Source organism: Podarcis erhardii (assembly GCF_964252035.2).
Source record: "Podarcis erhardii genome assembly, chromosome: 4".
NCBI classification, from domain to species: Eukaryota; Metazoa; Chordata; class Lepidosauria; order Squamata; family Lacertidae; genus Podarcis; species Podarcis erhardii.
Window position 1 is genome coordinate 47,189,201 of NC_138508.1, and position 27,758 is coordinate 47,216,958.

General features: G+C 43.9%; 1 long non-coding RNA gene across 1 annotated transcript in view; it reads left to right on the plus strand.

Annotated features, from left to right (window-relative positions):
- Positions 1-734: 734 nt before the first annotated feature.
- The window catches only part of LOC309340035, a 68,224-nt gene continuing 41,200 nt past the window's right edge, over positions 735-27,758 (plus strand). Inside the window, exons 1-2 of the long non-coding RNA XR_014155732.1 lie at positions 735-1,076; positions 1,170-1,224. This is a non-coding gene — a long non-coding RNA (uncharacterized lncRNA). The remainder of the gene's footprint in view (positions 1,077-1,169; positions 1,225-27,758) is intronic.

Sequence of the window (27,758 nt, forward strand, 5' to 3'; positions counted from 1 at the left end):
GGCTGAGTTTCACTGCTCTTTCGTGTGGGAAGACTGAAGATGCAGGTGACTACAGTCAACTCTGGTGGGCCTTGGAGTTTGCATGACCATGCTGGGAGCTGACACCACGCTTCCTAGCAACGACCCAAGAGCTTCCAGGGTTACAGAATATTTTTAATACGGTAGTTCAGTAGCAATTTTTTTAATCTTACAACAAAACACAGCACTGTGGCATCTGTTGAATTTTCACATATTTGTTTTGTACGCTGCCTGATAAATCTAATCTAATTATTATTATTACTAGTACAGCACGATGAAACCTTTGTGGAAGACAACAACCCAAAACTTAACTTCAGCAATACAATACAGGGAAAATGGCCCTAAATACCCCTGCTTTATGGGACGCGGGTGGCGCTGTGGGTTAAACTACAGAGCCTAGGTTTTTCCGATCAGAAGGTCGGCGGTTCTAATCTCCATGACGGGGTGAGTTCCTGTTGCTTGGTCCCTGCTCCTGCAAACCTAGCAGTTCGAAAGCACGAAGTGCAAGTAGATAATTTTGTACCGCTCCAGCGGGAAGGTAAACGGCATTTCCGTGCGCTGCTCTTGTTCGCCAGAAGCAGCTTAGTCATGCTGGCCATATGACCCAGAAGCTGTACGCCGGCTCCCTCGGCCAGTAAAGCGAGATGAGCGCTGCAACCCCAGAGTCGTCCATGACTGGACCTAACAGTCAGGGTTACCTTTACCTATATCCCTGCTTTAACACCTAAAACAGTTAAAGCAACAGTTAAAACTGTGCATAAAAAAATCTATTGTCAATAAATTCATGGCATTTCTGCTTTACGCAAAACATAGGGCATTATCCCCACTCCTACACGCCTGTCTTCCTCCTTGTTTTTCTATAGCCAAGAGGAAGGTGTGACGTTTGAAAATCCGTTCCGGGTTTTCTAAGAGTTATTGTTGTATACCAGAATCAGGAGCAGCTCCATTCCAGGTTTTACTTGGTCACTAGTCATGGAAAGGCCTGGTAGGCCTCAATAAACACACTGGGACTGAAGGTGTGTTAACTTGAAACTGGAGTTTGGTTAAGGTTAGTAAAAGTGGGCTTTCCCCCCCTTTTGCCTTTGTGGGCCTGGGCCCGACTAGAATCTTGAGTGGTGATTCTTTCTTTCTTTCTTTTTACTCATGCAGAGCAAAGAATCAAGTTTGGTAACAGGTTCTGAAGGCTCTTTTGGAGAAGGAATCAGGGTAAGCGCTTGCCTTGAACATTTACTAGCATTTCACTGGATCTGTGACAAAAACTATAGCAAATATTCCCTTCTGAATAGAAGATTAGGACTTGCTTTCCTGGGTATTAGCAGCTGTTTCTCGGATCCCCATGGCCCTCTCTCGCCTATTGGCTTGCCTAGTACCTGCCACAGGTGAAACAAAGGGGAGAGGCCCAAGCTCCCATGTGTAACAGTTGTGGAAGCAAGATGGGTGAGAGCAGTGAATTGAAAATGCTCTGTAGGTCAGTGAAGGATTTGGGAAATAAGAAGTTGAGGGAGGAAGTGGGTGCTAAGGTTAAGAAAGATAAGGCCAAGGTGGGACAGGCACCTACCTCACTATTATTACATTATAAACCACCAATTTTCAAGTCAATAATTTTTCCTTCTCCCCCTCTTTATATAAGGAACATTTAAGCCCTCCTTACAATAATGAGAGAAATAAACTGAAGTGGATAGCTTTGTACCTGAATCACTTTACTGTAGCAGTTGATTTTATTTTTATATTTTAAACCCACTATTACTTCTAGGAGCTCAAGGTGGCATAAATGGTTCTCCTCCTTCATTTTATCCTCATAACAACCCTGTGAGGTAGGTTAGACTTAGATATTATTACTGGCCTAGGGCAACTCAGCCAAGCTTCATGGCTGAGTGGGGATATGAACCCTGGTATCCCAGGTCCTAGTCAAACAGTCCAACCACCTACACCACATTGGCTTTCAATAATAAGCTTTAAAAACACAAGTTGGGGGTTATTTGGATGAAGAATGCACATTTTGAACTTAAGCTTGGCATTTTTCTATAACTGGAAAAGTTATTTCCTGTTGCATATTCTTTTAGTTGGTTTTTGAATATTCAGCTAACCAGACTGACCATGAAAAAGAGAATATAATCCCCACTTCATAATGTACTGTTTGTGAGACATGAGGTAATTGTCCCCTGGCACAGTTAGAACTGTAGCATTCAGAAATCCTAAAACATTCCCTGTGGTCTCCTATGAATATTTGTTGACTTTGCATTCAGGACTAATGGAAGCTAGTCATGGAGAAAGAGTTGTAAATCATTTTGACCAAGCAGACTGAAAGAACGGTGCCAAATTTCAGTGTCAGAGTCTCCAGTACACAATCCATGATAAACAAAAATTATCTTTAGCAGAGAACAAACAAACAACAATAAGGGTTAGACGGAAGTCATCCAACCACAAAGCTATATACAGATGGCTCAGTTTTCCCTTTAGGAGTCCATAACAGAACATTAGTGATTTATCAGTGTGGGCCCACAATCAAACAACATTAGAGAGGTGTGCTCATCATTCTTCAGTTAAGAGGGGAAAGTTACTAGAAAACACAATCAAGACAGGAATAGTAACAACAAAAAATCCACAAGCTCCAAACCAATGTGCAAAGCAAAATTGAAAATAAAATGTCTCACACACATTCTCAGCTTACTCTCTGTTTACAAAAAATAAATTGTTTAAAGACTCTGTTTTAGCCACTGACTGATATCCCAGGGTCTTTGAGACATCTTGAAGGCTGTGAACATGACCTCTATAACCCAGTCAGTTTATTGTAGGATGTGAGACTGACAAGAGGCTAAGAATCCAATATGGAACATTTCTAGCTGTACTGAAGTGATGTCTCTGCATGGTAGGGAGGTGAGAAAGGAACTGAAAGGTTACAATAAAAAATACAAATACAATAAAAAAATGGCAAAATGCACACTTGCCTGAAGTCTTAGAGATATGGAGTTAAATCTAATATTCCTGCTACTGAATTGTATGTACTTTAGAATTACGCTATACATTTTCCAAATAGAGCTGTATATTAAAAAATAATAATAACAAACACGACTGCTTTAGTTTAATGAAGAATATGTGTCTGGCTGGGGTGGTGCAAATTTATCCATGAGACCTTTTCTAATTCTATGATTGTAATAAGACACTCATATTGAGATTTCACTAACATGGGAAACAGTTTGTTTTTAAGGCTGTTTCCATACTGGGCATTGATTGTGAAATAGCTACAATAACATCTGCACCATGTCATTAACTAAACATCTGCATCTTGTCGTCCCCCCCCCCGCCCCGTTCCTTCTGGTTCCCACCACCCCCATAGCTAAGAAATTCTGATTTTTCAAACTTAATGGAATAGCTATGATTTCCTCAAGTATGGATGATCCATTTTGTTGCTATTCTGGTCAGATCATGATCTCTATTGATTGCTCAGCGATCTGATTTTAGGTTGTGATCCAGCCATTTCCTTTTCTATGATCCAGCCCTCCTTTCTAGGAATGAGCACTTTCCCTTTAAGTCTTCATTTCCAAATAGCATTGCATTGTGTATCTGTTTCCCCCCTCCAAAAAATCTCACAAAGAGAGAATCATGATTGGTACTGTAGTGAGGGAGGATTTAATGCCCCCCTCCCACAATAGTCTCAATGCAAATTACCCCCGTAGCACCCTTCCTGCATTGCTCACTGAGACAAGCCTATCCCAGCAAGCAGCAAAACATGGGATTTGATGAGAACCTACATATAAAATCCAATATTTGTAGACCTTAATATCATGGTTGTATACCAGATTCTTCTTTTTCTTTGGGGGGGGGCATGTTTCCCATGATTCTATGTGGTCTCACACTCCCCCAATTCAAAATCAGAGACAGACAGGCTGGAGTTAGACTTTGTATTATCATTTTTCGTTTATCAATATATATGTAATCTATTCGTACAGGCATATATATTTGTACAGGCATGGCATTTGTAAACATATTTTATCCTCTACGCCTGAAACTTGAAATTGAAAAGTAATTATTTTTTAAAAATCTTTGAGATGGTTTTGAAGGATTTTTAAGTATTTGAAGGATTTTTAAGTATTTCTGGAAATACTATTTGAAAAATACTATTTAAAAAGAGGGGTATGTATGCTAATTTTATATAATTGATCAGCTTGAGAACCTAGTTGACTATAAGCACATTCTTTTAAGTTGTAGACACAGTGAAGATTATTTGAAGGTCAGGGTAGGAAAGGAAAGGGTAGGACCGAAAAACTGCAATGCTCTGAGTGAATTTAGAGATTGGCAGCACCCTTTTCAACAGATGGTGTCCTTTTGTAGATGAGATAGAGGCTCCTGGGGAGCCATTACTCAGGGAACATCAACAAGCCAATTCCTACGTCCTTCCTATGCTCCATATTCAGCAGCCTTTGGGGTGCTGCCAATGCTGGAATTTTTAGTCCCACTCAGGACTCAAGTATATCCTACATTCCTTTTGTCTCAGAATAGCAGCAAACTAACATGTTGATTTTTCTTTCTTTTCTAGTAATCATGTCGCCCTTTAAACGTATTGTTTTCGTATTGTTTCGTATTGTTAAGATTAAAAAAAAATTTGAAAGGGAAATAAGCAAATAATGGTACAAAAAATGACAGCTTTATAACTACCTGATTGAAAAGAAAATGTATTTCTGGGCAGCTGTGAAACACTACAAAAGCAGTAGCATGCTGTATTGTAGCCAGTCACTTTTATGTTGGATATGGCTTCCAATTGTCTCTTTCATCAGACAGAATCACATAAGAGCCACCATTCTGAATATAATAAAGATGATATTGCTCTAATTATCTTAAGATTAGGTTCATAGGAAGTAATTGGTGATATGTAGGGTTAAGGATGAATGGCTATTTATTTTTAAGGACACCGCTGCTGCTGAAATTCCTCTTTTAGCTTGTTGCTCTGTAGGAGTCAGATTGGGGCAAATCTAGATGTGACAACAAGGATTCATGACTAGGGCTGGGCGATATCAGCTTTTCAGCATTGCAGTGTATTGCCAGCCAAACATTGCGGTTTGGCGATATATTGAAAAAATAGGATGCATTGGCCTCTGCCCGTGAGACACCGGGTGAAACTGCCCCAGCTTTTGCATTGAGAGCTGAGGTGATTTCACCCAGGCTTGCAGGCTGGGACAATGCAGCCATCTTGTGCTGCTCAGCTAGGGGGAGAGAAGGTTTCCCTCTCCCAGCTGAGACAGCCCTGGTGCTCTCGCCACTCATGCAGGAGCAGCAAGAGCAATGAGGCTGCTTTGCGCAGCTCAGCTGGGTGGAGGGAACGTCTCCCCCCAGCTGAGACAGTCCTGGTGCTCTCGCGTGAGTGGGTGGAGCATTGGGGTTCCTTTAATTGCTCGCTGCGACAACTGCACTCCCCTCAGCTGAGCAGTTTCAGAGAGCCCCCACCCTGCCACCGGCTTATGGGATCCAGCGCTGGGCTGGGGGCTCTTTAACTGCTCGTCTAAGGCAAGGGCAGCTGCACACTCCTCAGCTGAGCAGTTTAAAGATGCAGAGGGAGGGACAAGCTGTATTGGTGCCTTGCTGATACAGCTTGTTTCTCCCTCTCCGTTGTTTGAGGGCAGAGTAGGATGGTGGTTTCACTCAGTGATATATCGCTGGTGAAACTGCCGCCTCTCCTGAGTCCCTCTGCTAGCTAGCAGCAGTCAAGAGTTCCTTCCTCCAGTGGGAGCTTCTAGCAGAGGGACTCAGGAGTGGTGGCGGTTTCACCAGTGATATACTGCTGATTGAAACCGACATCATGGTCTGCTCCTTATACCGATCCTGGGCGACATATTGATATATTGCTGAGGCCTATCCATGACTGTATTTTCCAATGTATTGTTGTTGCATGCTACCCCAATCTGGGAGTAGTGTGAGATTCCAGGGGTTCTAGGTTCATGTTTCCTTTGGAATGAGATGCAGCAGAGACTGTGATATCTTTATGATACACAGTTTATTTGCATGTATAGACAACCTGAACCTGTGATGGAGGGGTTCACAGCATTAACACCCCAAGACGGTCTTACTTCTCTTATAGCCGCAGCCTTGGATCCTAGCAGAAATTAGCTTTGGTGCTCTCACCCACCCACCCGATCTCGGCATTACCCACATGACCCATCTCTGTGCTCCTTCCTTCATCCACCCAGCCGATCTTGGTGCTACCTGCCAGCCCCATCTCTGCACTGCTTCACTCACTCATCCACCTGATCTTGGTGCTTTTGACCTGCCCCATATCTGTGCTTCTTTTACCTGTTCACCCCCTACCGTCAGTTGCCACCTCCACCTCCTGCTCCTCCACCAGTACAGCAGATATATTTCTGGAAGCCGGCTTCTGGAATTGCTGTGACAGAAGGAGGAAGAAGAATAGCAATGTGAGAGGGGGCAAGGTAGGTTTTGCTTTTGTTTTTTGGTCCCGCATTCTAGTGTGAAGCCAATTGACTTGTGCCATAATGCAGAAGCAAAAAACAGCTGTCTTTTGGTTCTACCCTCTGGCATGGCCAGAGCATGGGAACCAAAACAGGATGTTGGCGATTGGGATCAGAAGCTGGGAAGGCTGCTTTCAATCCAGGATGTCCTGCTTAAACCAGGACACTTGGAGGATATACAATATTTTGGTTTTAGCTTATATGTTGCACTTAGTAACCTCAACTGAGCCTATATTGTGCTTATACTGAGGTTTTTAAAAGTGCAAGTTATTTTGTAGTTTTGAGTTGTAGCTATGTCTCGTTTAGAAAACTGGGCAGATTTTTAACCGGTTTTAAACTGCACTGAAAGCTGAAACTTCTGCATTTTTCACTTTTTAACCTAAAACACTGAAGCACTTGATCTAAATGCTGTGTGTCAAACATGATGAACTTTAAAAAAAGCAATACACAAATATTTTTGGCCAGAGGTGATAGAGAGATAGTGAAAAACAAACAAACAACATTTATGTATATGATGGGCAACAAAGGTTCTCCTTGTAGCCTTGAATTCTTGTAAAAATCAGTTACCTGCCTGTAGCTTACATTTCTTTTCTAGATGGCAGATGCTCAGGAACACATTATTATAGCTCTGAGGTGAACCCTCCCTAAGCATATTTGATATGCTGACACAAGCATACAATGAGGTATATGTGTAAAATATATTTCAAGTCAGCTCCCTCTGTAGTTCAAAACAACCCGGGAAGGAATCAGATGTCAGATATTATGCGATTTGGTTCTAGCACTAAAAGCACTGAAAGGACAAAAAACAGCAATTAAAGCCACTACTCCAAACCCACTATTATCCAAACTCAAAAATATTACTGAAGAAGTGGGTAGACAATATAATACTCTGCTTGATAAAGGTCCTGGCTTATCAACTTTGCTTCTCATACTAAAAGTGTGCAAAATCAAGAATAACTGCATGCAAAGGTGCAGTCTGCTATGCTCCCAGCTTGCAATACCTGATGCAAGCTACTCATGGGAGAGTGATTTGTTAGGAGGAAGCAAAATAATCCCTATTATATTCCCCTCTCCCACAATATGAAAATAGAAACTAAGCCTAGAATTGTAAAAGATACCCAGGAATGTCTTTGAGTAAACATTCACTTGCTACCCCCGAAATGCAAATAAGTTTTTGACTGCAATCCTATACCATATTTACCAGGGAGTAAATCCTATTAAAGTCAATGGAGGTTGCTTTGTATTCAGCAGGTATAGGATTGCGATGTAAGAAATTTACTTGGTGTAATAATCAACTTTCTCCCCCTCCTGTAGTCACTTTAAACTCCAAAGTATTTTCTTTGTTCTTTCTTTTTCTGTAACTCCCTCCAGATTAAATATTTTAGGCAGATTGTATTTGCAAAAGAAACCTAATAAATCACCTTTAACATGGTGATTTTCCCACCTTGGTTGTCAGAGAGCAACACACTGTGTTGTCGTAATATTATACCATCTTTTAAAAGATGACTCCATCTGCATTGTACATTATCACATTATATGCATCATTACACTGTAACCATAAAAATGAAAATGAAAATATGATAAGGCCTTAACATCTTTATAACAATTTCAAGTTTGTGGGCATGTGAAAAGCAATTCTCATTTGCAGGAGGTATATTCATTTCTAAAAAATAATGACCTAAAACTGATAAAAGTACAGGCATTGAATGTGTCTGCTTTGCAATTTTGCATGTTTCTGCCACAGGCTCTGGATATCAGTTGTAATGAAAAAAGTATGACAGCTCTCCAGTAGAAAGAGACATTTGACATAGCAAGGTGGGGAAAGAAGGTACTCCCAAGGTTTCAGGAAGAACCACAGGCCTCAAGGGATACTTTGGAGCCTGTAGCCTTTGGAACAATATGTGCGGTGCTCAAGTAAAGTATAGCAAGCAGAGGATTTTGAAAGTGGTGCAGGAAGTAGAAGATAGATGGACAGAGGCAAGGACAGAACAGTAGGCCCTCTAACTCCTCTATATGAATCAGTTGTTTGTTTTATGTTGGGAGTTTCTTCTTTGATTAATAATAATAATAATAATAATAATTTATTATTTGTACCCCGCCCATCTGGCTGGGTTTCCCCAGCCACTCTGGGCGGCTTCCAACAGAGATAAAAAATACACTAAAATGTCACATATTAAAAACTTCCCTGAACAGGGCTGCCTTCAGATGTCTTCTGAATGTCAGGTAGTTGTCCATCGCCTTGACATCCGATGGGAGGGCATTCCACAGGGCGGGCGCCACCACCGAGAAGGCCCTCTGCCTGGTTCCCTGCAACTTGGCCTCTCGCAGTGAGGGAACCGCCAGAAGGCCCTCGGAGCTGGACCTCAGTGTCCGGGCAGAACGATGGGGGAGGAGACGCTCCTTCAGATATACTGGACCGAGGCCATTTAGGGCTTTAAAGGTCAGCACCAACACTTTGAATTGTGCTCGGAAACGTACTGGGAGCCAATGTAGGTCTTTCAAGACCGGTGTTATATGGTCTCGGCGGCCGCTCCCAGTCACCAGTCTAGCTGCCGCATTCTGTATTAGTTGTAGTTTCCGGGTCACCTTCAAAGGTAGCCCCACGTAGAGCGCATTGCAGTAGTCCAAGCGGGAGATAACCAGAGCATGTACCACTCTGGCGAGACAGTCCGCAGGCAGATAGGGTCTCAGCCTACGTACCAGATGGAGCTGGTAAACAGCTGCCCTGGATACAGATTTGACCTGTGCCTCCATGGACAGCTGTGAGTCCAAAATGACTCCCAGGCTGCGCACCTGGTCCTTCAGGGGCACAGTTACCGCATTCAGGACCAGGGAATCCTCCACACCTGCCCGCCTCCTGTCCCCCAAAAACAGTACTTCTGTCTTGTCAGGATTCAACCTCAATCTGTTAGCCGCCATCCATCCTCCAACCGCCTCCAGACACTCACACAGGACCTTTACTGCCTTCACTGGTTCTGATTTAAAAGAGAGGTAGAGCTGGGTATCATCTGCATACTGATGAACACCCAGCCCAAACCTCCTGATGATCGCTCCCAGCGGCTGCATGTAGATGTTGAAAAGCATGGGGGAGAGGACAGAACCCTGAGGCACCCCACAAGTGAGCGGCCAGGGGTCTGAACACTCATCCCCCACCACCACTTTCTGAACACGGCCCAGGAGGAAGGAGCGGAACCACTGTATGACAGTGCCCCCAGCTCCCAGCCCCTCAAGACGGTCCAGAAGGATGTCATGGTCGATGGTATCAAAGGCCGCTGAGAGATCCAGCAGAACTAGGAAACAGCTCTCACCTTTGTCCCTAGCCCGCCGGAGATCATCAACCAGTGCGACCAAGGCAGTTTCAGTCCCATGATGAGGCCTGAATCCCGACTGGAAGGGATCCAAATGGTCCGCTTCTTCCAGGCGTGCCTGGAGTTGTTCAGCAACCACTCGCTCAATCACCTTGCCCAAGAATGGGAGGTTTGAGACTGGGCGATAATTGGCCATCGTGGCCGCATCTAAAGATGGTTTTTTAAGAAGCGGTTTAATAACCGCCTCTTTCAGCGGGTCTGGGAAGGCTCCCTCACGGAGGGAAGCATTCACCACCCCACGAAGCCCATCGCCCAGTCCTTCCCGGCTAGCTTTTATAAGCCAGGATGGGCAAGGATCCAGGAGACAGGTGGTTGGCTTCACTCGTCCAAGCAGCCTGTCCACATCCTCGGAGGTAACAGATTGAAATTGATCCCACACAACTTGACCAGACAGGACTCTAGCACTCTCCCGCCCCGGCCCTGCTCCCACGGTGGAGTCTACTTCTTCCCGAATCTGAGCGATTTTATCTGCAAAAAAATTTGCAAAATCATTGCAGGAGAACATGTGGCCCGTACTGGGCCCCGATGTTACAGGTGGTTCCGCTAAATTGCGAACCACCTGAAAGAGTCTCCTGCTGCTGTTTTCTGCAGATGCAATAGAGGCGGTGAAGAAAGTCTTCTTCGCCGTCGCTATCGCCACTTGGTAGGTTCGACGTTGAGCTCTAACCCGTGTCCGGTCAGATTCAGAATGAGTTATCCGCCACCGGCGCTCTAGCCGTCTCAACGATTGTTTCATTGCCCTCAGATCCGTGGAAAACCACGGGGCTCTCCGGGCTTCATGCAATCGGAGAGGGCGCTTCGGAGCCAAACAGTCAATAGCCCTGGTTAACTCCACATTCCAGCGGGCCACCAGGGAATCGGCTGAAAGGCCATCAACATGGGATAAAGCATCCCCAACCACTCTCTGGAAACCATTTGGATCCATTAAGTGGCGGGGGCGGACCATCCGAATCGGTCCCACCTCCCTGCAGAGGGGATGGGTCGCGGAGAAGTCCAGTTGCACCAGGAAGTGATCTGACCATGGCACTTCTTTCGTTTCGCTTTTACTTAGTGTCAAATCACCAACATCCGTAGAGGTAAACACCAGGTCCAAGGCATGTCCGCGGCTATGGGTTGGGCCAGACTTATTCAGGGACAGCCCCATGGAGGCCATGCTTTCCACGAAGTCCCGAGCGGCCCCTTGTAAGGTCGTGTCGGCATGGATGTTAAAATCCCCTAGGACGACCAAGCTAGGTGTCTCCAGGAGAACATCCGCCACGACCTGAAGCAGCTCGGGCAGGGAATCCTTGGTGCAGCGGGGAGGTCGGTACACCAAAAGGAATCCTGTACTGCCCCTATTGCCCAACTTCCAGAACATGCACTCAGAAAACTGGGTCTTCCCAATAGGACGCCTGGTGCAAACTAATGACTTCCTAAAAATCACTGCAACCCCCCCTCCCCGCCCACATGACCTGGGTTGCTGTGCGTAAGAGAAACCTGGTGGACAAGCAGCGGCAAGGACAGGCCCATCTGCTTCATCCAACCAAGTCTCTGTTACACATGCCAGGTCAAGTCCTCCATCCATGATCAAGTCATGGATGGCAGTGGTCTTATGAATCATTGACCTGGCATTGCACAGCAACACTTTCAGGTCATGTGGGTATCCCTTGCTGATTCTAGTATTCATCCGGTCAGGACCAGACCCAGAGGCAGGGATAGTCCTCAGACAACGACTAAACCTGCCTCCTCTGTAATGACATGGTCTGGTCTTAGCGTAACTCCTCCTCCTACCCGTGATCACTGAGATCGGTTGTCCCAGTGCATTCCCCCCTGTGAAGCATATCCCAGCCATTTTATGGGCTGGGGCCCATTCCCCGGCAGCCCTGACCCCTCCCCTTAAGAACAAAATAACCCCTTTAAGAAACAAACAAACAAAAAAAAAAAAACACACAAATAAGACAATATAAACAAAAAACAATAGAAATTACAAAAATTACAAAAACATAAAATCAAACAAATTCCCAGGCCCAATAATCATCCACCGCACCCCCCCCCCCACATACAAAAAATTCAAAATAAAAATTTTAAAACATTTTAAAAGCACTCTGCACCCCTCCGGCAGTAACAGCAACTGTTCCAGTGAGGCCCGTCAGGCCCTGCCCCAGGCCAGATGGTGAGTGGCAGGAAGGAGCAGGACCCCATACACTCACACAGGAGAGTCCTCCTGGGCAGCAGAGTCCAGCAGTCCTTTATGAGGCTTCAGGCCCCGCCCCAGGCCAGATGGTGAGTGGCAGGAAGGAGCAGGGCCCTCAGACACTCACATACAGCAGTCCTTTATGAGGCTTCAGGCAACTGTTCCAGTGAGGCCCATCAGGCCCCGCCCCAGGCCAGATGGTGAGTGGCAGGAAGGAGCAGGACCCCATACACTCACACAGGAGAGTCCTCCTGGGCAGCAGAGTCCAGCAGTCCTTTATGAGGCTTCAGACACTCACATACAGGAGAGTCCTCCCGGGCAGCAGAGTCCAGCAGTCCTTTATGAGGCTTCAGGCCCCGCCCCAGGCCAGATGGTGAGTGGCAGGAAGGAGCAGGGCCCTCAGACACTCACATGCAGGAGAGTCACATGCAGGAGAGTCCACACAGTGACTCATGAAATGATTTTGTGGGACTTGGGTGTGCTCAAGATCTCATTAGATTTTCAGGTGAGAGGCAGGAATTGTTCCTTTATAAGGCTTTTTTAGACATCCAAGATGTTGACTGTTGCTGCTGAAGGCTTGTTACGGGGAGCTATGTGCCTCGTTGGGAGGATGTGGAAATTTAAGTTTCATCAGAATCTTCTTTTCCCTTTTGGGATCTTCTTGGGTAGACTCCCAGAGAGCTAGTGGTTTCTGCCTTGGTTTAAGGAGGCATGAGACAAGTTTGTTGGCCACTTTTTGTATTCTAATATTTTATTTTTCTTATGATTCAGGCCTAAGGGGCACCAAAGTAAGAGCAAGGCTTTTAAGAGCATATAAGGTAATGTGTGCAGGTGCAATGAATAGGACTGTAAAGGAGAAAGTCACTTGGAAGTAAAGGCATAGAGATAGGTCAGGGGAAATGTGTAGAAAACTTTAAGGTAAGGAAAATGAGTTTGGTCGATATATGAGGGGGTGGGAAGTATAGAGATCTGAGGAACAGTATCACATGGCTGTAATCATAGATGGATATCACTGGGCTAAGCTGAACTTCATATCCTCCATAGACAGTAGTTGTGGTGACAAGTAGAGTACCCTGTGTTAGTCTTTGTTGTCTCAATTAAGTCTGTAGTTCAAATTATTAATGCTGAAAAATATTTAGCGTTTAGCTTCCAGCTGCTTGCAGTAGAAACTGGGGGAAGTAAACAAATAAGCAAGTAATGCATACGATTAACAAGTCTTGTTTGCAAAGAGAATAATAATTTGGAAGTTGTGGCTCTTTTGGAAACAGTCATAACTTCTTGGCCTTTTGGCTAAGATCAAGTGTAGTCATAACTTGGAATTTGTCATACCCGCTGTATTGTTTTGCAAGAGCAAAAATGGGCTTCCTAAGAAAAATCAGTGAGCATTGATTATGAGATGTGCAAAGCCAAATGTATTCCATTATTCTGCATGATAGATAAAGAACAACATCTATGGCATTTATTAGAAATATACCCCAAGCCTGCAGTCCATCAAGGCTGTAGTATGCATATATATATATATATATATATATATATATATATATATATATGCTGTTCCTACATATGTGGATCTGTGTGCTTCAGGGGAGTAGCCCATTTTGCTCACACACTTGATTTATTTACTTTGGGATATGTAAATACCAGGGAAGATTACAATAAAATCTAGGGGGGGGGGAAGCCATTTAGCTTAAAAGATTATAAACAATAAATTTCAGTAAAATTTTCAGGCAGCACAAAACAATCACAAAGTGCATAAAATGTTAACAGGTGTTACTTCCTAGTTAAATTTGGTATGAAAACAAAATTAAAGGGGAAAAAAGATTAAAAGGCTTGCTTGGCACAAAAAGAATGATGTAATGGTTGTGAGGGAAGTGGGGCGAGCATTCTGTAACTGGGGCGCTCCCACTGAGAAGCCTTTGTCTCAGACCTGCTCACCTACCCTTTGAAGGCTTTCTACACTTATCCCTTTGTGCACAAATAGGTGTCCATAATTGAAGTAATGGTATGGTGCAGCTCACAGGAATGGCAACACAGCACTTGTGCATCACACACATCACACACAAGAAGGGGGGAGATTGTGGCCTGAGAAGGATTTTGAAGCACTTTTATAAGTCCATCCAAAGGAAAATCAATAGAGTTATGCACTGTTACCCTGCTTTTTTTCATTTAAGTAGCTATTTTTACTGTATTTTTATATTGGGATAATATTTTAGATACTTTTATGTTACAATTCATATTTAGAACTTTGACTTAAAAGATGTTAATATGTTAAACTGATTTTCCATCATGCTGGACTTTGTCAGGGAGCCTAATCCAATGTCATAAATAAATAAATAAATAAATAAATAAATAAGAATAAGAATAAGAATAAGATCAATGAACATTTCAAAAATTAGTTTTTTAAAAGTCAGTGTCTGTTTGAAGTAGACATGCCACCAGTTGACAGTACCTAAAGTCACAACCTACCGTATTTTTCGCTCTATAAGATGCACCATACCACAAGTTTTTGGAGGAGGAAAACAAAAAAATATATATTCTGAATCTCGGAAGCCAGAACAGCAAGAGGTATCGCTACGCAGTGAAAGCAGCAATCCACCTTGCTGTTATGGCTTCTGGGATAGCTGTGCAGCTTGCATTCGCACCATAAGACGCACACATTTCCCTTGCTTTTTAGGAGGGAAAAGGTGGAGTCTTATAGAGCAAAAAATATGGTATATACTGTACAGCAGGGATGCCCAAACTTTATTCAAAGACAGCCAGATATGATGAAGTGAACATGCGTGAGGGCCGACCAAAGTTGCTTTTTTAGGATTGAAGTTCTTCAGCTACCGTGGAAGCTAAAGGTGTCTTGCTTTTGACCATCCAATGATTTCTTGTCATTTCGCCACATTCTGAGCTAGTTGTAGGAGGCTAGCTCCACATGCTGAACACAAGTTGGATGAATACAGGGTGACAGAAAAAGTGAAGTTACCATAGGCTGCAAGGATCATGTGAATAAATCCTCACACTGTAAATCAGTTATTTCATTGCTCATTCACTTAGATTTGCTTGCACCACAGCCATAGATAGCAATCTAATACAAGTCATTCCCATATTAGAAAAAAAATCTTGCTCAATGTACTCTAGTGATTAATAATAAAATAATAATATAATAATAATGATAATTTTTTATTTATACCCCGCTCTCCCCAGCCAAGGCCGGGCTCAGAGCGGCTTACAAACAATAATAAAAACAAGAAGAAAGATTACAACTTAAAACAAAAATAAAATACAACATTAAAATAATGGAACATCAAAATATTAAAATGTAGCCTCATCACAGGAGGAGGAGGAAAAAGAAAAGAAAAAAAAAGAGAGAGAGAGAGAGAGGGAGGGAGGGAGGGAGGGAATCAAATTGGCTCCAAGCCAAAGGCCAGGCGGAACAACTCTGTCTTACAGGCCCTGCGGAAAGAAATCAGATCCTGCAGGGTCCTGGTCTCATGAGGCAGAGCGTTCCACCAGGCTGGAGCCAGAGTTGAAAAGGCCCTGGCTCTGGTTGAAGCCAATCTAACTTCCTTAGGGCCTGGGACCACTAGGGTGTTGCTATTTATGGACCTTGAGGCTCTCCGTGAGGCATACCGGGAGAGGCGGTCCTGTAGGTACGAGGGTCCCAGGCCGTGAAGTGTCTGTTGAAGTAAACATGCCACCAGTTGACAGTACCTAAAGTCACAGCCTACCGTATTTTTCGCTCTATAAGACGCACCATACCACAAGACGTATCTAGAGGAAAACAAAAAATATATATTCTGAATCTCGGAAGGCAGAACAGCAAGAGGTATCGCTACGCAGTGAAAGCAGCAATCCCCCTTGCTGTTATGGCTTCTGGGATAGCTGTGCAGCTTGCATTCGCACCATAAGACGCACACATTTCCCCTTGCTTTTTAGGAGGGAAAAGGTGAGTCTTATAGAGCAAAAAATACGGTATATACTGTACAGCAGGGATGCCCAAACTTTATTCAAAGACAGCCAGATATGATGAAGTGAACATGCGTGAGGTCAAAAGCAGCACCTTAAATCTGACCCTGTAGTCCACCGGGAGCCAGTGCAGCTTGAAAAGCATTGGGTGAATATGCTCCCATGGCAGAGACCCCGTGAGGAGCCTCGCTGCAGCATTCTGTACCCGCTGGAGTTTCTGGGACAGCTTCAAGGGCAGCCCCGCATAGAGCGAATTACAGTAGTCAAGCCTGGAGATGACCGTCGCATGGATCACTGTGGCCAAGTCAGGGCGGGAAAGGTAAGGGACCAACTGCTTGATGCGGCGAAGGTGGAAAAATGTCGCCTTGGCTGTTGCTGTAACCTGCGCCTCCATGGAAAGGGAGGCGTCAAGGATTACACCCAAACTCTTAACGGAAGGCAATGGCACTAATTGGGCCCCCACAAGAGAAGGGAGTTGGTCCCTCATCCCCATGCCATCCCGACCTAGCCATAGGACCTCTGTCTTCGAAGGATTTAGTTTCAATCGGCTCCCACGAAACCATCCAGCCACAGCTTCCAAGCATCTGGTCAGTGTGTTCAGGGTCGAGTCGGTGTGGCCATCCATCAGCAGAAAGAGCTGAGTGTCATCAGCATTTTGGTGACAGCCCAGCCCAAAGCTCCGGATAATCTGGGCAAGGGGGCGCATAAAGATGTTAAAAAGCATCGGGGAGAGAATTGCGCCCTACGGCACTCCACATACCAAGGAGTGGCGCGACGACATTTCCCTCCCTAGTGCCACCCTCTGTTCCCGACCAGAGATAAAAGAGCACAACCAGTTACGGGCTAAGCCCTGTATCCCCACGTCTGCGAGGCGGTGGTCCAGAAGATCATGATCGACCATGTCAAAGGCTGCTGACAAATCTAAAAGGATCAGCAGTCCTGACCCGCCTCGATCCAGTTGTCTACGGAGATCATCTGTTAGGGCAACCAGAGCCGTCTCCGTCCCAAAACCAGGACGGAAACCGGACTGAAATGGATCTAATGCCGATGTTTCCTCCAGAAACCTACCAAGCTGTTCAGCAACCGCTCTCTCAATTACCTTACACAGGTATGGAAGATTTGAAACTGGGCGGTAATTGGATAGGTCTAAGGGATCTAATGAAGTTTTTTTTAAGAGTGGACACACCACTGCTTCCTTCAGTTCCCCTGGGAATGTCCCCGTGTCAATGGACAAATTGATAATTTCAACCAGGGGGGTCCGCACAATATCTGGACACTCCCTAATCAGCCAAGACGGGCACGGATCGAGGAGACAGGTGGTGGGCCTACCAACTTGGAGGAATCTATCCACATCAGTAGGGAGTACCCGATCGAAATGGTCCAACACTGGACCTGAAGTCAGTCGAGGGGCCTCCAGTTCAGTCACTGTATCTAAATTGGCAGGGAGGTCACGGCGGAGCAACAGGACTTTCTCCGCAAAAAAACTCGCGAATGCCTCACAGCTGTGGGTCGAATTTGTGCTTAAATTGGTTGTCCTCCTAAGGACGTTATTGACCTAATTATTCTAAAAAGTTGTGCCGGGCGAGAGCTAGCGGATGCAATGGAAGCTGCAAAGTAAGATTTCTTAGCAGCTTTCATAGCCGACTCATAGGCTTTCATAAGCGTCCTATAAGATGTTCTTGAGGCTCCGTCACGAGTCCGTCGCCATACTCGCTCTAGCCGTCTGAGATCCCGCTTCATTTTACGGAGCTCCTCAGTAAACCAAGGGGCCCGGTTTCGACGGGGTCGCAGAGGGCGCTTAGGCGCGATCTCATCAATGGCTGCCAAGAGCCGGTTATTCCATGTTAGGGTGTGAAACCTAAGACGCTGGCAAGTTAGCAATGTCATGTGACTTTAAGTAGTCAAGCTCATTAAGTTGTTAAGTTGCTCAGTATATAAAGAGTGTTTGTTTTCTCTGCCTGTGGGGCGTGAAGCAAAAATGTCTGAAAGCTCCGGAGGTGTTTCTGTTATCTTTCTGCAATAAACCTGTCTTTGGAAAGACAGGCTTCCCTGTGTCGTTATTTATTTGCTGCTGAGACTCTGAAGCTTGTACTGCAACAAGAATCTCTGCACTGGACTTAATTAATGCTCTGCAAAGAGAACTGTTGCTGGTTGCGCAGCGGAAGCGTTTACTGGACCAGTACACAGACTCTCTTATTCCAGTCCTCAACAAGGTCATCTAATGAGTCGCCAGGAGGAGCAGGGTTCCGCAAGGCTTGTCGGAATCTATCAGGATCCATCAGTTTTCACGGACGAACCCAAATAGGTTCGCCACCCGAGCTGGGGAGGAGCAAGAAGTCAATCTTGGCTTTCAGGGCGTAGTGATCAGACCATGGCACTTCCACAGCAGGGAGCATGATCACATCTATGCCAGCCCCAAAGATCAGATCCAGCGTGTGGCCTGCTTGATGAGTGGGGCCCAAAACAACCTGGGAGAGCCCTAGTGTTGCCATGGAAGTCACTAGGTCCAGAGCCTGTGAGGAGGGAGCGGCATCGGCATGGACGTTGAAGTCTCCCAAAACCAGTAGGTTTGGGAACTCCAAGGCCCAGCCTGCCACCACCTCCAGCAGGTCTGACAGGGTTGCTGCAGGTGTGCTGGGTGGTCGGTACACCAGCCAGACAGCCAAGCTCTCCTTGGTGCCCCACACGAGACCAACACATTCAATGCCGGAGATCGTCGGTGATGGCAGAGCTCTGAAAGAGCAATCCTCCCGGAATAACAACGCTACTCCTCCCCCCCCCCGACCCACAGTCCGCGATTGATGGAGGACAGAGAAACCTGGGGGTGTTATCTCATGTAGGGAGACTACTTCACCTTCCCGTACCCAGGTCTCCGTCACGCAAGCCAGGTCAATTCCCTGCGAGACAAAAAAGTCACGCATGGTGGCGGTTTTGTTGCCTATGGACCTGGCATTGCACAGCACCAATGACGGAGGTGTGTAATCCTTGCTCTCCCTACCCTCAGCCCTTGGGATGGGGCGTAGATTGGAAGGGGTTCGAGGATCACTGCATCTCGAAACCCTTCGCCGATAGAGATATCTAGCCCCACCACCATTCCTCCCTAGCCCTTCAATTATGGAAATCCCAGATCCCATACTAGCCTCCCCAATAGATGGGTAACATCCCCTCAATAACAAGTCATCCTTGGGCCAGGACTCATGGGTCAAAATGGTATGGGAAAGAGGTGGAGGTTTGATAGGGTAAGTATCCCTAGAAGATAAAACCCAACCAACCACACCCCAAGCGGGGGGGACAGTCCCATGGTGTTTCATTAACTGTCAATCCCCCTCTCCCTCCTGGGTTAATTGGAGGATTGTTGGTTCTATCTGTGGCTGTGGAAGTATTAATGAGGTATGTGTTATAAAATGCAGATCACTGGCCAACAAAGAGCCAGATTCGAATTCGGAAGATCTGTCCATCCTGTCTCGCCAGGAGTACAGTAGAGAAGGCTGATCATTCTGGTAAGTTTTTGGAACATTAGGCAAAGGTCCAGATGTAGATTTGGTGCTGGATATCACCAGATTGTCAGCAACATAGAGTTCTTTATGTGTTGTTGCCATAGAAATGTCGGAGGCGCCAAATTCCTCATCTAATTTGGTGTCGTTTGAAAAGGGAACAGGGAGTTGCACTGATGTCATTCGATGGGATAAAGAGCTGTTGGACGTCTTTAAATATCGTGCTCTAGGCTCTACTGTCCTTATATTTTGGGTAGAAATCTCAGTCTTTATACTCATTAGCCTCTTCTTCAGGTCTTGTAATTCTAGGCTTACAAAGTTATTTTCTTCCTTCGGGCAATTAGTATTTCTAGTGTTGAGCTTGGTTTCCTTTATCTGCATTAGCTTTGACTCTATGCAAGGGACCAATTGCCTCCTAGTTTCGTCCTTAAATACTCTCACTGGGCGGAGAGAATGGAACCACCATAGGGTATCCTTTATCTCCATGAGTCGAGATGGGAGGGTTGATGACCTAAAGGTCATAAATAGGCGCATGGTGTTTCTCAAGGTAGGCAGGAAGTGGAAATTTTCTAGATCTACATTTCGGTAATGGTAATTCAGGAGCTGAGACAAGGACATAGTAATTTGTCTGCAGTTCATCCACCTATGAGTGTATCGGTGAATCTCAAGCATTATCTGGTTCGTTTGCAAGACTTGACAGGACCTCACTTCATCCATAGTTTGAGTTGGTGAGTTGTTAACAGAGTCATTTCTTATCATCCTTTTAAGCCCTTGGGCATTTAAAGGGGAGGAACTAGTATCCAATTGTTTCTCAATGTTAACTATTCTGGTGAGGATTTCATCCAGTCTTTGGAGAACCAGAACCATAGTTTCTGCAGACAACGTGCAAATCTCTTGGTAGGGGTGCGTATCCCGAATTGGTTGAAAGCAGGCTCCTCTGATATCTTTTTCTAGAGGCATGGGTGGGTCAGCGTTAGGAGTGGGAGGAATCCCTCCTGCTCCTGCTCTTGCCCTCTTGGACGGATTAGCTTTTTCTGGGAGGAGGGGGATCGGGTCATTGACATCCTCCTTAAGGGGGGGTGAGGTTCCCCCAACGTTGTTACTCACTGTTTGTTCTATTTGCTCCGTTTTCTCGGTTTCCTCAACCCACTCTGTTTCTGAGCCAGGGCAGATGGCGTTGGCTCTCTGCCAATTCTTTGTTTTAGAGGAATTGTGAGTCTCAATAATGGTCTTCTGGCTCTTTGCACCTCGTTTTCTCCTTCCGGCAGGCATTCTCAATAAGGAAGTGACAGTTGGAGGAGTGTCACTCCAATGAGGAGTGACAGTTGGAGAACTAGGCCTCAAACCTTCCGGCCTAAAAGAGCAGGTTTTAGCAGGGAAAGCCACACCTCTCCTTGAACACACTCAGAGGTGGATATTTAAAGCACAGCCTGGAAAGAACAGGGCAAAAGACATTAAGACATGCCATTGCTTCTATGCACTGATTTAAAATGCATAGAGAATCACGAAGAATGTCATGGCTGAAGCAATTGAAACAAAAAGAAACAAAAGTTGGTAACTCTTATCAACTGGGTTTCCCATCTGTTTATGCTGCAGTGTACATGTGTGGGATAGGAATGGACAATAAAGATGAGGTACTTCTGTGCATTTTTGAAAATAAGTTATTGGAGATAAAAGCATAATTATTCCTCTTTTTTCTGTCTGGACAGCTGTGTTGGCCCACTAAGAAGCATCAAATGAATGGTCATCTTGATACTCTAATGTTAGATAATTTCCTTTGCCCAGGTGGTATTAATAATCATTAGTCTGGTACAGAGAACAACAAAAGGAAGTCCATCAAAGATTAATCACTGGAATTAAGTTTGTAGTAGGTTTTCTAGGGAAAATTGAAGTCTGTTGGAAAAGTGTTTCAACCAGAGATAATTATTCTATTTTTGAAAGAGATGAGGTGAAGAACTGAATGACCACAAACAATAAAATATATTATCCTCTTGCTCCATCATCAAATGACTCTCGTTAGGTCCAAGCGAAAGGGCTTTATCAAAGCTGCTTTCTGAATTCAGAGCTTGCATCTGTCTGCTGCATCAAAAAGGAAGAGAGAGAGAGGAAGCTCATCCATGTAATTGTACTTCCCATTAAATTTGCAGACACATTTCATCTTTGCCATGTGGTGATCCTAAATTAGCAGGATCTACAAACAGAAGCTGAACTTATTACTCTGAACAAAAATGAGTCCAAGTTTAGCATCCATGAGCAATTCATTGCCCCATAATTATATCAAATGTGAAAACCGTCCATTGTTTACAAAAGCTGCCACTGCTGTCACAGGCACAGCCCTATCATAAGCAAAAGAATTAGATTTTTCCAAATTACTTTCAACTGGTTGAGCAGCAGAGTCCTTCTATCGGTTCAACACATGAAGAGAGAATCATTCCAAAGCGTGATGTGCTTTTGCAGGTTTTAATACAGCTGATCTAAAATTTGAGAAAAAGAAAGAAAAAACAAACTTGAGTAAAGGTTCGAGCATAATTAGATATTTGTGTTTCTCTATACATGCCTAATGTTGCATCTCAGTTTTCAAAAATGCTAGTAATCAGGTTAGTATAAGATAAATATAGTTGCAAAAGATTCAATGTAAACAGATTTTTAATAACCTAAAAAGTTTAGGTGATTTTATAAATGTGGTGTGAAAACCACCATACAGTTTAATATTTATTACATTGAAATACCTTTCTCTATGGAGTTCAAGGCAGTGAGCATGAACATGCCCTACTTTTCTTCCAATTTGATGTAAAGGTTCCTGAAGTTTAAGGAGCAGTTTTGCCCTGTGTGTTGATACCATTAGACTCAATTTTGAATCAAGATTGATTAGCCCATTCTAAATTGCAAAAAGTGGACACCTCCGAAGATAACGTGACCCAATTTGGCACAATGGCTCCTAGGATGGAGGAGTGAGTTTTGATATATATTTGAATATTATTGGATGGCATTTTGAATCAAAATGGAGTGCTGAACCTTTCAAAGCTGCAGTGATTTTAACCAAATTTGTCATGAAAGTAGGACTGTGCATCAGATTTGGCCTGAGCTTAAACCAAATTAGGCTGATATCAAGCCAAACTAAATCATTCCTTTTCCACAGTAGCAGCAGAGCAAAAATTTGACATGAAGGGTGACAATAGGCTGCATCTCTTTCCAGTCATGAAAAAATGCACAGGCCTCAACTCCCAAGCCTCCCCCGAGCTGTCAAAATGAAGGGTGAAGGGGGGAGGCCGCTGGCAAAGCTCGGGGTAGGCTTGGGAGTTGCGGGCGGGTGGCACACCGAATGTCACCCCCCTCAGCGATGACACACGGGGCGGTTCGCCCCATCACACCCCTCTTCTTACGCCTCTGGACAGACTAGGACTGGGGTGGACCGGCACATTATTCATTTAAGATATTTTCCATGGTCAGGGGTAAATGTGCTAAATGACACTACTGTCTCACATAACAGCTGCATACTAGAGGATGAAAATGTACTACCACTATACACTGCAATCCCCGGTAATTCCATGTAGACACATGAAGTAGGCTACCCCTCCTTTTTTTTCTTTACCAAAGCTCCCTTGGGTGGCTAATTGGTAGTCAGCTGACTACATGAAGCAGTAAAAAATTCCTAGGCCACTACTACTTCCTGCAAAAGGAGCAAGGGAAAACGTGAAACTGGAACAAAGAAGTTTTCAGGTAGCAAACTTCCATAGCCACAACTCCAAGCATTTTAGTCATACCACTTATATTAAATTCAACATATTCTTATATGCAGGTGTCCACTTACTTGATCAGGTTAATAGCCCCATCAAGTCTTCAGTTCCTAAATCATTTGTGCTCTGCAAGAAAAGAGCTGTCCTTGTGATGTAATTTAAAAGATAAAGGAAAACAGAGGCAAGAAGAGCTGTAAAAAACCTATATGATTTAAGCGGTTAATCAGTAAAAACTCTGGCATGTACGCACAGGAAGTTTTGCATCTGCTAGCATAATTCTCAGCACTAAAATAATCCACCAATAGGAATGGAGAGAAGTTACGTGATGAATTGCTAGCAGCTGCATCTTAACTGCATAGTCAGGATTTTATAATAAGCCTGTAGGTAGTGCATCTCTGCATATATTTTTCTTTGGGATACCAAAAATATCCTTTCCAATGAAAGGCTTCAAAAGGCTACATCAGCTTGTAATAGTTTCTTTCTCTCTCCATCCTTATAGCAAGCACGTTAAAAATGCAAGTCATAGCAAATGCCAGTTATTCAGGCTGGGATATGTCAGCACCCTGATAAGTGTAGCAGCACATAGTGATTTTGCACTAGCATGTGAAGAGCTTATACTAATACGGCAGAGTGATCTATTTGTACAACATTTTTAGAATGAAGGAATCTAGTTTCTTTATTCAGACCTAAAGCTTACTTTATGACGCTGAGGTAATTACTACAATTGACTTGGGGTGAATGATGCATGCTGCCTGCAATCCTCTGTCCATACACATGAGGCTAAGTTGCATCAAGCACATCCCTTAATTGACCGGGAAACAAGTCACAGAGTGCTTGCAGGTGGAGCCCAAGGCATGATAAAGTTGCAATAAACACAGGACAACCAAATAGGGATTGAAACAGGCCGCAACTTTATTGATTACAGACCTCAGCAGATTTTGGCATAGGCATTGGGTGTATATTCTGAATAAACTAGTGTGTATCCAAATAAACATAGCCTGCCATTTCATGCTCGGCTTCCACTGAAGTATAGTTTTCATGGTCATAAAATGCTGTATGCAGTTGTGTATTTCAAGTATGTACCATTTAAATCAAAACAAGAACACTTTCTTAAATGAGTGTAAGCCATTGCAGAAGAAACAAATATGGTCATAGCAGGAGGAATGTAGCTTTCAGCAAAAATGTAACAGAGGGAGAGCTTCAGGCAGTAATCTATTTACAGATGTGAAAGGCTGGGGGCAGGCAGGGGTTGCATCCAGGAGCATTTTTATAAAGTGTTGTAGAGGACCTGAGCCCTGGGTTTTCTTTGGTGGGCTTGGGATATCTGGCACTTTCCTCCTCATAACTTTTTTTTTTTTAACAAAATTGCTTATAGGTTGCTGAGTACACCAGCCACCCGCCATTGTAATTTCCCAGAGGATCTATACATAACAAATTAGCACATGCAAATTTGTGCCATGGGCCTGTGCTCCAAGTACCTAGCAGTGGCAGTTGCATCATCTTTATCTGGAAGCTGATTCACTTTCAGCCTGTTGATCCTCATGACCATGGGTAGGCAAACTAAGGCCTGGGGGCTGGATCCGGCCCAGTCACCTTCTAAATCTGGCCCGCGGACGGCCTGGGAATCAGTGTGTTTTTACATGAGTAGAATGTGTCCTTTTATTTAAAACGCATCTCTGGCTTATTTGTGGGGTCTGCCTGGTGTTTTTACATGAGTAGAATGTGCGCTTTTCTTTAAAATCCATCTCTGGTTTATTTGTGGGGCATAGGAATTTGTTCATTCCCCCCCAAAAATATAGTCCTGCCCCCCCACAAGGTCTGAGGGACAGTGGACTGGCCCCCTGCTGAAAAAGTTTGCTGACCCCTGCTCATGACTATGACATCCAGCCTTTCTTTCAGTACCAGAATTTCATGCTCTGTTTTTCCTTACCACAGCTCCACAGTTCACTTGCCAAGCTAATTTGAAATGCTGTGGGTTTTCAGTCCCCACCCCCATACAATGTGTGGAGCTGTTGTTTGCTGAAAGAAAGTGAAACATCCTGGTGCTCAACATGCAGAGTGTTTTTTGTATGGCAGCCTTTACTTGTTCTGCTGATAAGAAGATCCATTGATAAAAAATGGAACTTGCTTAGGGTCACAGTGGAAAATAGGGGAGCAATCAATCTCTCGGGTGTATTAGACTACGTAACAGTGTTGGGAAGATTGAAGAAATGATTTAGGAGCAACTACTGGCAGAAATCTAGCATCTCTGGTTAAAATGTACTGTATGTTTAGTCCCCGTCCCCCGCATTACAGAGCAGGATTGTTCCTGCATGAATTATTCAAAATATAGCCAATGGAAGAAAAGCTTTTCTGTCACACATTTCAAAGGTCACAATCTAAAGCTGCTTACACTAGGACTAGCCCATTAAAGACCAGAAAAAAAGAAAGTAAATATTTTACATTCTGCACCATCAGTGCATTTGCATGCAATAATTTCTTCCCGTAGCCAAATTACTACAGTGCCCTGCTGACAAAATATTTTCAAAGTCTGTTTGAATGGCCTCAGCTTTCTGTCTTTCTTTTCCAGGTGGTTGCTTTGGATCCATGTGGTGCTGGGTTCTGCTGTTGTGTTTGTCTAACTAGGCAGTTTTCATTTCCCTAATGCCTTTAGTATGTTAGTCAATTCCAGCATTCAGTTTTTCCTTTGTTTTACCACATAGACAGATTGCTGGGGAAATGGAGATTTAAATAAGTCACAGAAACTCTCCAACACAGATGACATAAAATCTACTTACAGAAGTAAATCATGCCCCTTGCAAGTTAATGTTCTGCAGTAATGAGAAAATCTGAAGTCAATCATACTAACAAAAGATCATAGCATGGTATCTTCATGAGCTATAAAAAAAAACACAATGGAGAAAGCACAGCACTCATTAATAGGCCAATAGCTCTGGAAGCAAACATAATGTGCAACTTGAAGTGATAATGGCTGGCCAGATATGAAATTTGGAATTTATTACTTAACGTTTATACAAAGATGATGGGAACCAAGAAACAAAAATCATTTTATAAATATTTTGTTTTCCATGCGGGAGGCCCCATTAGCTAAAGTGGTACCTCAGGTTAAGAACAGTTTCAGGTTAAGAACATACCTCCTGAACGAATTAAGTTCTTAACCAGAGGTACCACTGTAATGCAAAAAAACAACAAGAGCAAACAAACACATAAAAAGGACAGTTTAGGTCTGCTTCAGTTGAGAAGGAAAACTGAAATATACTCAAAGTCAAGTTTGAATTTCATGCTCTTTATTCAGCTCATAGTAGCAATGAATGAAACTTTCCCCAAAACATCTAGCTATATATACATTATTTACACAGTGGGCCCCGTGTGATTGGCTAATTCCGGGCTGCTCCTGTAGACCAATCAGGTTGCTGATTCACTTCCACCTGAAGCTGGATTGGGTGGCTCCTGCAGACCAATCAGACTGCTTCATTCTGGATCCTATTGTTCTAGGATTCAGCTCAGTACATAACAAAGATGGTATCAGTGCCTTTACAGGAGGGCTCCCCAGCACCCTTGGCTTGAGATAATCTGACCAAAAAGCTGCCTATTTTCCCAGGGGTTTTGCAGTTATGGTTAAAATCTCTTCATGCAAGCTCCTTACATGGAAAAGGCAACCCTGTGTCTACAGTAACATAGGAAGCTGCAAGAGCATGTCTACCTTTTCATTTTAGCCTTAGATTTTGGTGACACCCCAAAGAACAAACATTCTAAAGTAGTTTTTAATGGCATATCATCTTTCCGTGAAGGAAACTGCTAGTCACATGAATAATGAGGTCAGTGCTATGCTGATACCATGTTACATAAAGGTGGGGGAGGGAGGAAGAAGCTGTAATGGAGATTTATGTATACTTAGCACTTTCCAAGATTGGGTGGTAAAATAATATTTACAAAGTGATGGTCATCCATGGTAGGGGAAATGTAACTACTGTCAAGAGTGACAGACATAACGAGTTTCTGCTGTATGAACGTAATTGTGCAAAGACAGCTGACGTTGCTTTGAACCTTTATTCTAATCATCTACAAGGGCGGGGGATATAGTTGCCTTGGTCTGAAATGAGAAAAAAAGTATAATTGAAAACTACAAAACGTGGCAATAGGTTCCAATAGAAACAGCATTGTATTTAAATGGTGCCAGACTCCTGTTATATTGACTACTCTGGAAGAACTGTTCCCTTTGCAAACAAGTGGGCATTCTGTTAAAGAAGTAATAATCTGAAGCACCACTCTTTACTAGAGTAAGTCAGTGTGGTTCTATAAGCATATGCCATTAATTTCTTTCAGGTGAGAATATGGTCTTTGTAAATGCTTGGAAACAGCATATGATTAATACTACACATTTCTGTATAGCCAAGTGTAGCTGCATTTCTCTGCAGCATTTAAACCAAACAACAGACAGCCACATTCTCTTGTACATACTACAGTGTAAAGTACATACTGTCTCTATATGTGAAACAGCTTTCTGCATTCTGTTCAAAAAAAGGGCAAGGTTTTAAACTGAATTTTCACAT